The sequence below is a fragment of the Aethalodelphis obliquidens genome, unplaced genomic scaffold, assembly GCF_003676395.1.
Source record: "Aethalodelphis obliquidens isolate GAN/ISIS:26980383/991018 unplaced genomic scaffold, ASM367639v1 scaffold12, whole genome shotgun sequence".
NCBI lineage: Eukaryota > Metazoa > Chordata > Mammalia > Artiodactyla > Delphinidae > Aethalodelphis > Aethalodelphis obliquidens.
The window spans coordinates 13,106,472-13,120,979 of NW_020837956.1; the positions used below are offsets into that span (position 1 = coordinate 13,106,472).

Genomic DNA, 14,508 nt, shown 5'->3' on the forward strand with positions numbered 1-14,508 from the left:
TGTGGAGTGATCCGAGTCATGGAGTGACAGCTGGCACTTCTGCAAGAAGCCCACAGAAAACGGTGATGGGCTGCAGGAGAAATTTTGCTAATTTTATGTCCCGAGACAAAGGAAAAAGTAAACCATTAATGGACCCTGTTTTCAAGGCCGATGGCTCCTTGCCAGCACAAGTAAACTTCAGTGCTCTCAGCTTGATCTGTCTGTGCTGATCCTGAGAAGGGCCACACAGCTGTCTCTATCCCTCCTCAAAGCAGACTGAGTCAAATGTGACAGGAAATAGAGTCCTGGGCGTGGCTGGGCATGTTCCAACTTCATATCTATGACCCCCTTCACGCACGTCCGATGTAGCTGAACGGTGCTGCCTACAAGTCCTGCAACTTCTTCTTCTCGTGTTACCAAGCAGGACCCTATGAGGCCTTCCTGAGACACTTCTCCCCTGTCCCCCGCCTGCCTATTGTTTGATTTGCATAAGCAAAGGTATAAGTTCGTATGTCTTGAGAATGAATTGTGGATAAGTTTGAACCACCAGAAGGATTTTTTTATCATTGCTGAAGCCATTTTATAATGTAGAAATTTCTTTTTCCTATTTTAAGTAACCAAAGTCCATTCTTAAGAATACGTTGTCCAACAACTAAAACAGTCTCAGAATTTGTTACTTGTCTGTGATTTATACTGATTCCGCCTTCTGTTATCATCCGATACCCTCGAGGTCCATTTGAAATGGCATTTACTTTGCAGCAGGCATCTAGGATGCTTGTTCCAGGGTCAAGAACTAATTCAGAAGATGAAGCTTCTTTTAAAAACTCTAAAAGAGTTTGATCAGACATGACCTCTAGTGCATCTATGCTACTATGATAAAGGGCTTGTGTACACCTTTTAGCAGACTCCAGTCGTTCTTGTCTGTGAATAAGCTTTGTTACTTCTGCAGCGAGTCATTTCTGACCACCCTGCTTTTCTGGCTCTCTGACATGCAGCTACATTATGTGGTCAATCTCTGGAAGGTTCAGAAAAGTGAAGAGCTTCAGGGACCTTTCTACCAAATCATCTTGCTGCCTCACAAAGAATTGATACAGTTCAAATGGAGATGTCTTATCTGTTTAGCCAGACAGCATTGCCAGCGGACTTTCCCAGTTTTGCTCCAGTTGTAATTAGAGGAAGATTCTAAATATGTCTTCTCCGGTGAACTTATGGATGAACTCATATCCAGACATGATATTGCCCAGCTGATCAGATCCACCTAGCTGGACCCGGCATCCATAAGGCTAGAACAGGTAGTAGCAATCATAGGCCTGGAGCACCTGGTATTAAAAACTTGGCCAAACTCATGCCTTCCAGGCTCTGGAGCGGAGTCTGCATGCTCAGTCGGCTCAGCAGCGCACCCCTGCGGAAGTGGCAGCCCACTGCAGCTAGGAAGTGCAGCAGGTGATACTTCTGGGACCACGCCGAGGTGTCCAGCAAGGTGAAGCTAACCTGGGTCCGCGCGTTAGTGAAGAGCTGCTGGTGATCAGCCGCCAGGGCCTTGAGCCCTCGCTGCGGGGCGGGCGCATTGATCTGCGAGTGCTCTGCGTCCGGTGCCTCGCGCTCCTTGGAACCACCGCTCGGGTCTCCCAGGCGCGCCGCGGCGCCTCCCACCAGCGTCATCGTGCTGTGGCCTGCTCGCTGGGAGTGAGACAGGCCCTGCAGCGCCAGCAGATGCCCCACGTGAAGTGAGCCGGCCGTGGGGTCGAAGCCGCGTGTGGAAGAGCTCTGGGAGCTCTGTGTTCATCCCCCTCCCGGAGAAGAATTCCTTGAACAGACCCCGAGCCTTCTGCACCACCAGAAACCCCTGAGCGCCCGTGTGGGCCTCACGCAGCCCCAGAAGCCGGACTCATGGCCCTCCTCAGGTACCAAACCACCGACCCTGGGAAATGCACAGCCACATGGGCGCCGCCATCTTGGCGAAGCCCCAGGCTAAGAGGAAGAGGATGATGGGGATATGGAGATGAACACGATGAAGATGAAGGTGGTCCACCTGAAGGATATGAGGAAGACGAGGAGGATGAAGAGGAGGAGGAGGAAGAAACGGTGCTGGTCTGGTTTGGTCTTGTCTGATCTTTGAGACGCCTCTGGTGAGTGGCAGAACCTCGAGCGTGAGGACACCAGGGTGTACTTACCTACTGGGATGCCTTGATTGGAGATTTTCTTTTTGGGGGGGGGGCGGGGGGAAAGGTGTGAGACTTGGTCACCTGGTTTTGAGCGGAGTGCCGCTTTAATTGGGTTTTCCCCTCTGAGGGGAGGCCCCTCTGAGGGGAGGAGTCCTTCCACCGTCGGGCACCACCTGAGTGGTGCTGGGAAAGTCCGGTAAGACCGAGGCTGGTCTGGACCCCCGTTTGGGACGGTAGGTAGGAAATTTTCCATTCTCGTGCTAGGGAACTGCGACCCTGAGAGGCCCGCGAGCTCTGGTTTATCTAGTTCTGGTCTGTTTCCGGTAATACCGGCCCTGTGAAAGAACAATGGGGAAACTGAAAGCCTGAATGATACTTTCAAAAAACAAGAGTTTCCGAGTATGGCTAATGTGGAACAAAGTTCACTGGCCCGACTGCCCAGCTTGAGTAACTTTGAAAGTTGGAATGTAGTGGCAGTATAATTTCTGGAGGCTTGAATATCCTGGCGGAGAAATGTCCAAGTCTTACCTACCTCAATTTGAGTGGAAACAAAATCAAAGATCTTGGTATAGTAGAAGCTCTGCAAAATCTTAAAAATTTGAAAAGCCTTGACTTGTTTAACTGTGAGATCACAAGCCAGGAAGATTATAGAGAAATTATTTTTGAACTGCTGCAGCAAATCACATACTTAGATGGATTTGACCAGGAGGACAGGGGGAATCGGTCCCAGGAAGGCTCCATAGGGTTCTGCTGGGTTACAGACTCAGTCTTAAATCTGAAATGATCAAAGGTGACTGGAAAGCTATAGAATATGGCAAAGAAGTGATTCAGGGACCCACTATTTAGGAAAAGAGGGATGAGCCAATTTGGACTAGTTGGAGAGTAATTATAGGACCCCAAATCATGTTTTTATCTCCCAACTAGTTGACATTATTCAATAAAATCTTTAGAATTATTTCTGCACTTGGCTTATCTCTCTTTTTTAAAATTGTGGGAAAAAAAGCCATAAGATTTATTATCTTAAACATTTCTAAGTGTACAGTGTTAAGTATATTCACACTGTTGTGCAACCAACCTCCAGAACTTTTTAATCTGGCAAAACTGAAACTCTGTGCCCATTGAACAACTTCCCATTTCCTGCTGCCCCCAGCCCCTAGTTACTATCGATGGACTTTCTGTTTCTATGAATTTGACTTCTCTAGATATAGAAGTGGGATCATACAGGATTTGACTTTTTGTGACTGGTTTATGTCACTTAGCATAATGTTCTCCAGGTTCCTTTGTGTTGTAGCATGTGTCAGAATTTCCTTCTTTTTTGAGGCTAAATAATATTCCATTGTATGTATACCTACATTTTAATGATATCTGTCAATGGATACTTGGGTTGCTTCCACTTCTTGGCTATTGTGAATAGTGCTATTATGAACATGACTACACAAATATCTCTTCAAGATCCTGCTTTGGATTCTTTTAGATATACACCCAGAAGTGGGATTGCTGGCTTGTCTTTGTCTGTTTGGGCTGTTGTAACAGAATACCATATCCTGGGTGGCTTATAGACAGCAGAAATTTATTTCTCATGGTTCTGGAGGCTGGAAAGTGCAAGATCAGGGCATGATTAGGTGTCTGGTGAGATTTGCTTCCTGGTTCATAGACGACTGTCTTTTTGCTGTGTCCTCACGTGGTGGAATGGGTGAGGGAGCTCTGTGCGGTCTTTTTTATAAGGGCACTAATCCCATCATAAGGGCTCTGCCTTTATCACCTAATCACCTCACCTCCCAGAGGCCCCAGCTCCAAATGCCATCACAATGGGGGTTAGGATTTCAACATAAGAATATTAGGGGGAAACAAACATTCGGTCCCTTACAAGGGTCATATGGAAATTATATTTTTAATTTTTTGAGGAATCTCCATACTGTTTTCCACAGTGGCTGCACTATTTTACTTTCCTACCAGCAGGGCACAAGCGTTCCTATTTTTCCACATCCTGGCCAACAGTTGTTATTTTCTGTTTTTTTGGTAGTAGCCACCCTGATGGATGTGAGGTATTGTCTCATGGTGGTTCTGACTTGCATTTACCTAATGGATAGTGATGGTGAGCATTTTTTCATATGCTTGTTGGTCATTTGTATGTCTTCTTTGGAGAAATGTCTAGTCAAATCCTTTGCCCACTTTAAAATTGGGTTGTTGTTGTTGTTATAGTTGTTATTATTATTGAGTTGTAGAAGTTCTCTATATATTCTGGATAGTAACCACTTACCAGGTATACGATTCGCAAGTATTTCCTTCCATTCCGTCGGTTGCCTTTTCACTGTTGATTGTGTCTTCTGATGAGGCTCATTTCTTTCACCAGTCTAAAGTTTTTGGAGGGCGCGCTTATATATCAGGGGCATCTTCAGTAAATGGTTGTGGAGCGAAGCAAGGAACATACACTGAAGGGAATTAGACAACATGCTTTTAATGAGATGGGATTTAAGTTTTGATGGGCAAGGCAGGCTCCGAGTGGAAATGCAGATGGCATTTGTGTGTGGCCCCCTCTTTCATCTGTTCCTCTCTGCTCAGGCATGAGGCTGTCTATCAGCAAGGTGATACCGAAACCCAGTTCAGTTTGACAAATGGTGTGGCAGGCACTGTGCTAGGGGTTACACAAGAGAGCAAGGAAGGCAAAGCTCTACCCTTACCAGGTGCCATCCTGCAGGGAGATAAACAAGATGGGAACTTCAGTGTAATGTGAGGAGGATGCCCTCAGGTAGTGGTTACTCACTGTAGGAAAAGAGGCAAAGAAGGGCACCTAACCTGGACCAAGGGATGACGGAAACCTTCCTGGAGGAGGTAGTCCTGAGGTTGTTTGGCACCTGGCCTGGTCTGCCCTCAATAAAGGGTAGCCTTGAGCTCCTCCACTCCTCAGAACCCAGGGCGGGGGGTCACCATCCAGAATCAGCCGGAAGAGGGCGCACCACTGCAGGAGCAGAGCTGCAGGGAGGATGTCAGGATCTACTGTATTGTGTTATATTTCCCCACTAACAAGCTCTCTATTTAAAGGTGCAAAAAAAATTCTAGACAGTTTATTGAGGAATTTCAATAAACTTTATTTCCTTTGGAAAACTAAAAGGAGCAATATATATGACTGATAAATTTATTTCAAAAATTAAGTGCTTAAGGGAATTCCCTGGCAGTCCAGTGGTTAGGACTCCACTGCTGAGGGCCTGGGTTCGATCCCTGGTTGGGGAACCAAAATCCCACAAGCCACACAGCATGGCCAAAAAAATAATAATAATTTTTAAAATGCTTAAAAAATATTTATTGTATTTACTAACATATTACGCTTCTTAGGTGCTAGTTACAGCTCTAAGCACTTTACATGTATTTAACTTACATGTATTTACTCACAACAGCCCTATGGGGTAGGTATTATTATTACTCCCCTATGAAGACAGGGAAACTGAGGCACAGGGAGGCTAAGTAACTGGCCCAAGGCCCCCAAATTATGAAGCAGCAGAGCTGAAATTTGAATCTGCAGCCTGGCTCTAGAACCTGTGCTCTTGGCATTGTATGCTTAGATTTAAAAAATTTTTTTAAATTTTAATTAAAAAATTTTGAAGTATAGTTGATTTACAATGTTATGTTAGTTTCAGATGTTCAGCATAGTGAGTCAGTATTTTCATAGATTATATGCCATTAAAAGTTATTACAAGATAATGGCTATAATTCCCTATGGTATGTAATATATCCTTGCTGCTTATCTATTTTATATATAGTAGTTTGTATCTTTTAATCCTGTAGCCCTAATTTGTTCCTTCCCCCTTCCTTCTCTCCTTTGGTAACCACTAGTTTGTTTTCTGTATCTGTTTCTGTTTTGCATATACATTCATTTGCATTATTTTTTAGATTCCACATATAAGTGGTATCATACAGTGTTTGTCTTTGTCTGACTTATTTCACTAAGCATAATATTCCCTAGGTCCATCCATGTTGCTGCAAATGGCAGAATTTCATTTTTTTATGACTAATATTCCATTATATATATATACCACATCTTCTTTATCCATCATCCATTGATGGGCACTTGGGTTGCTTCCATATTTTGGCTATTGTCAGTAGAGTTGCTATGAACATTGGGGTGCTTGTATCTTTTTGATGGGTGGTTTGATTTTTACCTGCCAAGAAAGTTTTTCCATTTCAACCAACTTGATCCAATAGAATATGTGTTATAAGGTCATTCCTTTTAAGACTCCATTTCCTCACTTGCACCTTCTGAAGAATTCACCATTGACTTAGTTGTTTGATGTAGGACTTGGTGTCACAGAGCCCTGGCACATCACCCAGGGGCTCCTGAAGTCACCTCTTAGCTCTGTTTTCCAGGTGCCTGGGAACCGTACTTAAAACCACACTTTAAAAAGGCTCAGAATAGGGCTTCCCTGGTGGCACAGTGGTTGAGAATCTGCCTGCCAGTGCAAGGGACACGGGTTCGATTCCTGGTCCGGGAAGATCCCACATGCCGCGGAGCAACTAAGCCCGTGTGCCACAACTATTGAGCCTGCGCTCTAGAGCCCATGAGCCACAACTACTGAAGCCCGTGTGCCTAGAGCCTGTGCTCTGCAACAAGAGAAGCCACTTCAATGAGAAGCCTGCACACCGCAACGAAGAGTAGCCTCTGCTTGCCACAACTAGAGAAAAGCCCGCATGCAACAACGAAGACCCAATGCACTGAAAATAAATAAACAAATAAAATTTTTTTTAAAGGCACAGAATAAATTAAAACAAACACACAAACAAATGAAAAAGGGACTTCCCTGGTGGTGCAGTGGTTAAGAATCTGCCTGCCAGTGCAGGGGACATGGGTTCAATCCCTGGTCCGGGAAGATCCCACATGCCGTGGGGCAACTAAGCCTGTGCGCCACAACTACTGAGCCCGCGTGCCACAACTACTGAAGCTTGTGTGTCCTAGAGTCCATGCTCTGCAGCAAGGGAAGCCACCACAGTGAGAAGCCTGCACACCACAATGAAGAGTAGCCCCCGCTCTCTGCATCTAGAGAAAGCCGGTGGGCAGCAACGAAGACCCAATGCAGCCAAAAATAAATAAAAAACAAAAAGACATAGACATAAGGGAAAAACCTCTAATGAGAAAGGATCTTAAAAAGTAACCACAATACCATTATTACACTCAATAAAATTGAAAATAATTCCTTAATGTCATCTAATATTACAGTCCAATTTTCTCTGATTATTTCAAAACTTTGTTTTCACAGGTATATTTGGTTTTAGGTCCCTTAAGTCTTTTCTTTCTTCCTTTTTTTAAAGTTTTTTTTTTGATGTGGGTCATTTTAAAGTCTTTATTGAATTTGTTACAATATTACTTCTGGGTTTTGGGTTTTTTTGGCCACGAGGTATGTGGGATCTTAGCTCCCTGACCAGAGATTGAACCTGCACCACCTGCATTGGAAGGCAAAGTCTTAACCACTGAACTGCCAGGGAAGTCCCTCTTAAGTCTTTTCTGATCTATAAAAGAATGTCTTCCTTTTAGTTTTTATACATTTTATTTGTTAGCAAAACTGGGTCATTTGTCCTGTGGAATAACTAGGAAGACTGAGAAAATCGGTTTAAGATGTCTTTGCGACCCTCTTTTTCCCTAGGCGCTATCCCACTAGGTGTGTTCAGTCAAAATATCGTGTTTTACTTTGGGCCTCTCACTGTTGTGGCCTCTCCCGTTGCGGAGCACAGGCTCCGGACGCGCAGGCTCGGTGGCCATGGCTCACGGGACCAGCCGCTCCGCGGCATGTGGGATCTTCCCGGACCGGGACACGAACCCGTGTCCCCTGCATTGGCAGGCGGACCCTCAACCACTGCGCCACCAGGGAAGCCCAAGATATCGTGTTTTAAAATCACCTGAAATACTTCTTCGCTATGTGATTATGAAATCAATATGATACACTGTTAGTTTCATTTGTTCCAGTTTGTTTTTGATTGATGGGGGTTGCCTTTTCTAAATATGATTTTGTTTTATAATACTGCAAGATATCTCCATGGCTGAAAGTCAAAATTATAAAAAAGATATAAACAGAGAAGTATAGCTTCCATGTCTGCTCTATTCCCCTTTCAACCCTCAGTCTCTTCCTTGCTTTAGAGATGTATTTTTTATTAGTTTGGCTTTATCCTACCATTTTTGTTTATGTGTGTGAACTTGTATTCCTCCTCACTTTCTAATATGGTGCATGCTCTTCTGACCCTGTATTTCTGGAGGCCATCCTTATTCTGTTTTACAGCGGCATAACACTCCAGTGTGTGTGCATTCCAGAATTTGTCCAACCAGTCCCATACGGATGGACATTTGAGTTGTACTCAAGCTTTGCTATTGCGGATTGTGCTGCAGAGAATAACCTTGAGCATATGTCATTTCACAATTTTGGTAGTTATATTTGGGATAGACTCCCGGGAACTGTGATGGCTGGGTCAAAGGGAAAAGGCATGTGCAATGTTGCTAGACATGACAAAATCCTCCAAAGAGACTGGTACATTTTGAATTCCCATCAGCAATGTAGCAGAGTAACTGTTTTCCTAGAACCTCACCAATAGAGTGTGTTGTCAGACTTTTGGGTTTTTGCTTATCTGAAAGATAAGAAATGGTATAGTTTAAATTTGCAGTTCTCTTGTTATGAGCAATGGGGAAGTATTTTCATTGATTTCGTTTGCTTTTCTTTTTCTGTGAAATGCCTATTCATATCTCTTTTTTTTTTTTTTTTTTTTGCGGCAGGCGGGCCTCTCACTGCCGTGGCCTCTTCCGTTGCGGAGCACAGGCTCCGGATGCGCAGGCCCAGCGGCCACGGCCCACGGGCCCAGCTGCTCCGCGGCACATGGGATCCTCCCGGACCGGGGCACGAACCCGCGCCCCCAGCATCGGCAGGCAGACTCTCAACCACTGCGCCACCAGGGAAGCCCCATATCTCATTTTTAAAATCAAGTTATTGGGCTTTTTCTTCAGAGTCTTTAATTGTTAAGGATATTAGCCCTTTGTCTATGATATATTGATAATTTGCAGTAATTTCTCCCAGGTTTTCATTTGCCTTTTGATTTTACTTAGGACTTAAAAAAATGCCATGGAGCCAAATTTATTAATCTTTTCTCTTATTACTTCTGGATTTCGCCTCTCTTAAGTTATAAAATATTTCACCCAATTTTTTTCTATTATTTGTATGGTTTCATTTTTACATTTAGAGCTTTGACCCATTTAGAATTATCCTGATGTTTAGTGTGAGAAATGGATCCAATTTTATCTTTTTCCCTATGGGTGTCCAATTGTATGGTATGTGAATTATATCTCAAAAGAGCTATTATATATATATATTATATATAATATATATATATAACCACTGTTTAAGTGTTAGGATATATTGTTCCAAACATATTTTTTTATATGTAGTGGTTGATTCTGGATGGTAGGATTGTAAATATTCTCTATTTTCTATTTTTTTCTCTACATGAATAGATAGGCCTTATTCTATTCTCCTGTATTTGCAAGAACATCTTTCTATGTTATACACCTCAGAAGTCTGGGATGTTTATTTCTGAGAGGATATAACGCAGGCCCAATAAAAATTTTTTTTGGAAGAAGTTTGTCCATACTTAGTTCATACTTAGGCAGCCAAACAAGTACTTGCATGTCTCCTGTGCACTCTGAACCACGCTATGTGCTGGAGAAAATTTTAGAAAAAGCTTAATCATCTAGACAGACATATGTAAAAGGCAAGTCAGTGCACCTTGATGGGAGTAGGGGCCATGGAAAAAGTTGAATAAGTGGTATAGACAGAGGATGAAGAATTCACAGGAGGGAGAGATCTCCATAGGCAGGGGTGGCCCTGGAGGCTTCAAGGAGGAAGTGTCTTCCAGTTAGTTTTTTTTAATATAAATTTATTTATTTTATCTTTGGCTGCGTTGGGTCTTTGTTGCTGTGCGCGGGCTTTCTCTAGCTGCGGTGAGCCGGGGCTACTCTTCGTTGTGGTGCGTGGGCTTCTCAATGCAGTGGCTTCTCTTGTTGTGGAGCACAGGCTCTAGGCCTGCGGGCTACAGTAGCTGTGGCACGTGGACTCAGTAGTTGTGGCTCGCAGGCTCTAGAGCACAGGCTCAGTAGTTGTGGCGCATGGGCTTAGTTGCTCTGCGGCATGTGGGATCTTCCCAGACCAGGGCTTGAACCCATGTCCCCTGCACTGGCAGGCGGATTCTTAACCACTGTGCCACCAGGGAAGTCCCTCCAGTTAGTTCTTGAAGGATGAATAGGATTTAGACTGACAGGGAGGAAACAGACACATGGAGGCAAGGACCAAACTGTGAGCAGAGGTGAATGGGGGCTCTTAAGGGCATTCGGGGGATCCGGAAGGCAGGGCTGGTCAGAGGGTCTGCCTTGAACATCTGACACTGTGCACTGTGATGGGGGCACAGCTCTCTGCTCCTGACACGAGGTGAGCTGTCTTCAGTCTCTAGGGACTGGGAGCCTCTCAGAGGATCCAGTTACTCACAGAACCCCTCCGCAAGGAGCTCGTTGCTGGTGGTGAGCTGCTCGCAGGTGCTGAAGCTTGCAGATGTCCACGGGCAAAGGGACTGTCAAGGTTTGCATTTGATTTTGCTCCTCCTTATTCCATTCTTGGCTGGCACCCATGGTGTGCGGACCCTTGGGTCTGTGCCAGGACCTAGCCAACCCTCCATGGATGAGCACATGACAGCTGCCTGGCAGGGCCTGTAGAGGGCAACCACCCAGGCTCAGATCAGCTTCTGCTTAAAAGGACTCTGGGCACAAATCTTCCTCCTCCTCCTCCAAGTGTCAGAATAAGCGATGGCATTTCTGTTGGCGATGCAGTCAGGGAGGAGGCGCAGGCAAGTCTAACAGCCTAAAACAGCCGCCTGTCCTGCATCACGGCCTCATTCCTTTGAGACTTAGTGTGAAAAAAGGCCCCACATTTTCAGCTAATCTTTTTGATCGTGTGTGTGTGTGTGTGTGTGTGTGTGTGTGTGTTTGGTGGGGGTGGGAGGCTTCTGTGGCTCACCCTCCCCTATGACTCGCTGGAACCTCTTCCAGACCCTACACCCATGCCTCTTCCTCTGGGCTGCTCCTCGATTGCAAAGGGTGCCCTTCAGCTAGCGTTCTCCCCATTCAGGGCAGGGCAGTACTCCCAAAGGGATTTCTGTAACTTCCTGAGATAATCCATTTCAGTTTTAAACAATCCGACTTACGTGTAACGTAACACTCTTATGTTGCAGAAATGGAGAATACCTGAGTACCACCTTTTATTCCCTTATTTACAGACTCTACTGTGTTCCCCCTTAGAGGGCCACATGATGGGATGAACAGAGCGTGGGTCTCAAGTCGGATGCAGCCCTGGCTCTGTCACTACCAGCTGAGTGACCTCAGGCAGTGACTGAGCTCTGAGCCTCTTTCTGCACCTTTGCCTGGTTGTGGTAAAGACTGAACAACACAGGCAGAGCTCATGGGCAGGGTGCTACGAAAAGTAGTTTCTTTGCTCTGTTCAAAAGCCCTCAGCCTTCTGTGTTTTGAGTCCCCTAACCTAATCCATCCTGTTTTCCGACACTTTAATCAGCCCCCGCTCTTTTGAGTGCATTGCTGTCCACTGAGGCACTGAACTCACCCAGAAGCCTCTTTTGAGCCTGCACAATGAAAATATTCCTTTCCAGGCAAAATTTCTATACCAAGAACTGGCTTCTAGGCCCGATCAGGCTACCCCTGGGAGAGAGTGTCCTGGACACAGGTCACAGCACAAGAGCAGACAGAGGTACCTGTGTTTACAATCTTGTCCTCAGTTACCTGACACCGGTCTCCAAGGGAATTAGCAAAAGGCATCTCAAATGTCAGGGTACATATTTCTGTCTGAGGTTGTGCTCTCTCCCTCTGTGGACCTGTACCGCATCCTCCCAGAAATAAGTGACCCAGCCTCCCTGTAGAATGGCCTGTACAGAAAGCACTGCCTTCCTGGGTTCGGGATGAGAACTGGGACAGTACGCGAGGGAGAGTTGGGTCTTGTGAATTAAACAGGCCGCACGTAGTGGTCAGGAGCCAAGTTATTAATGTTCCTTTGATTTCCCTCCGGAGCAGTCAGGAACTGTTTTTCCCCTCACCTTTACTCCTCTCCTTCGCATCTTGTAACCCCTTTGATAATCAAGATGGCTGTATACAAAAGCAGGTACCCACTAGCTCCTCGTAACCTTATTTCAGTGTCTGCCTTCCTCCTTTGTCCTTGAGCAGCTGCCCTCATAGCCAAGTCTTCAGGCTGCCCCCTCCTCCCATCTCATTGTCCCCTGGGGCTGGTCCTACCCATAGAACTTCATTGCTTCTCACTATCAATGTACCAGAGTGTTCAACTCATTTAATTAACGTTCCCAAGCCAAATGAGAGAAGACCAGAAGGTACTCCTGTATAGGTCGAGGCACACCATGGACTTAGTGATTCTGATGTTGGAAATTTTTCATAAAGTGGGAGACGCTTTTGGGCCAGTGGGTCATTCAAGCGATCTCAAAGGATACGCGATACTAAAGTTCTTCATAAATTAAAAACGAAATCATGAGACAACCATCGTCCTCGTAAGCAATCAGCTGAATACCGTGCTTGGTGATTGGGACCAGTGCTATGATTAAGTACGACATACAAAGATAATGTGATGCCTATTTAGTGATATTATTTTATGCTTCCCTCCAGCCCGCATTATAATTAGCCACTGAGGAAGAGTATCCTTTCATTTGACTTTTCGATGATAGTGTATATTTTCTGATAAGTTGTAGTTTCTTTCTTCAAAATGTAGAGTAGTGGTCTTCAGATGCTGGCAGCATCACCGCCATCTCCTGGGAATTTGTTAGAAAGACAAATTCTCAGGCCCCACCCTAGTACTCCGAAATTAGAAGTTCTGGGGGTGGGGTGCAGCCATCAGTGTTAGAACGAGCCCTCCAGGGCGCTGTGATGCACACTGAAGCCTGAGAACCACGGGTGGAGAGTAACCCATTAACCAGACAGTAGTCTGTTAACCTCCTGTAGCTCGGAGCACCAGCCCACCCCTTTGCAGGAAATCTCCCAGAGAAAATACAATTCTTGTCAACCTTGTCTCTTTTCTAATCAAGTTGCCTTGTTTTGTCTGGAGTAGTGAGTTGAGGTGAGGAAGAGGGACTCAGTCTTAAGAACAGCAAGAGAAGTACCTGCTTAGCCCAGCTGAGCTGCACACAGAAGGTGCACCTCGGATTAAACTGAGCAAAATGGGAGGCTCAGACACCCACTGTGTCCTGAGGGCTGCTGGGCCCCACCGTCCCAGGAGTAGGCTCCTTGTCTGATCGGCCTCTCTTCATTCATCAGTGGGAAAGAAGAGCCGGATAAACATCTTTTATTGCTGTGCGGTCTGGTTTTAAAGTAAATCAAGAACAGGACTTATCACAGGGATGGTCTACAAGGGTACAGCCTTTCTCTTGACTAAGACGTGATAAATTAGATTTTAGATAGGAAAAGATTTCTCCAAAAGAGGTGTTAGAATCATAATGGTTCACACTGGCTCAGTGCTTCTTGCTATCAGTGTGGCCATACCAGCTGATGAAGCGTGGTAAATACCAACTACCTCATTGCATTTGCTACTTATAACCCTTCAAGAGAGGCACTGTTATTAGTCTATTTATAGACTGGGAAACTGAGGCTCAAAAAGGTTGAGTCAACTGCTGGTTAGAAAGAAAAAGAACTGGTGTTTAAACTAAACAACCTCAAAACACAGCCACATGTTTAACCACCAACCAGGGCTCCCTTCCATGAGTTTACTGGACCAGAATCATCCTTTATTCGTTTTTCATGAAATCTCAGCTTCTCTGCCCCTCCCCCATTGTCTTCTTGTCCCTCTCTCCCACTAAGTCTCCCTCTTCTTTCTTAGTTTGTTGACAGTCTTTTCTCCATCCTGACTGAATGCTTTGTTTTCAGGGGTCTCTATGGGCCGCTCTTTGCCTGATCCATCCATAATTAACCCCGAAAAATGATCAGAGACAGACATTTGCATTTCAATTTTTTTGTACTTTCTCAGGCTAAAAAAACCAAAGGTTTTGAATAGTATTTATTTTCTGAATGGAGAACCAGTGTCAGGTCCGTCTTAGATGTTGACGGTCTTGGGCTGAGGTGGGTATTATGAGTAAACCAGTGGTTGCTGGCGCCCAGAGCAGTAATTCTCAAGTGGGGTTGGATGAGTGGACCACACCCCACAAGGGACATCTGAATATGAGCCCCGCTGTTTTGACTCTTCCCTCCCACTCTGATTCTGAATCCCCTGAGACAGGGGTCAGGACATTGGCCTTTTTATGAGGTCCCCAGTAATACTTAAGATTAGACTCTTTGGGAAAT

General features: G+C 45.2%; 1 pseudogene; it reads right to left on the reverse strand.

Moving 5' to 3' along the window:
- Positions 1–542: 542 nt before the first annotated feature.
- LOC113624176 (tyrosine--tRNA ligase, mitochondrial pseudogene) lies at positions 543–1,933 on the reverse strand (annotated as a pseudogene).
- Positions 1,934–14,508: the final 12,575 nt, after the last annotated feature.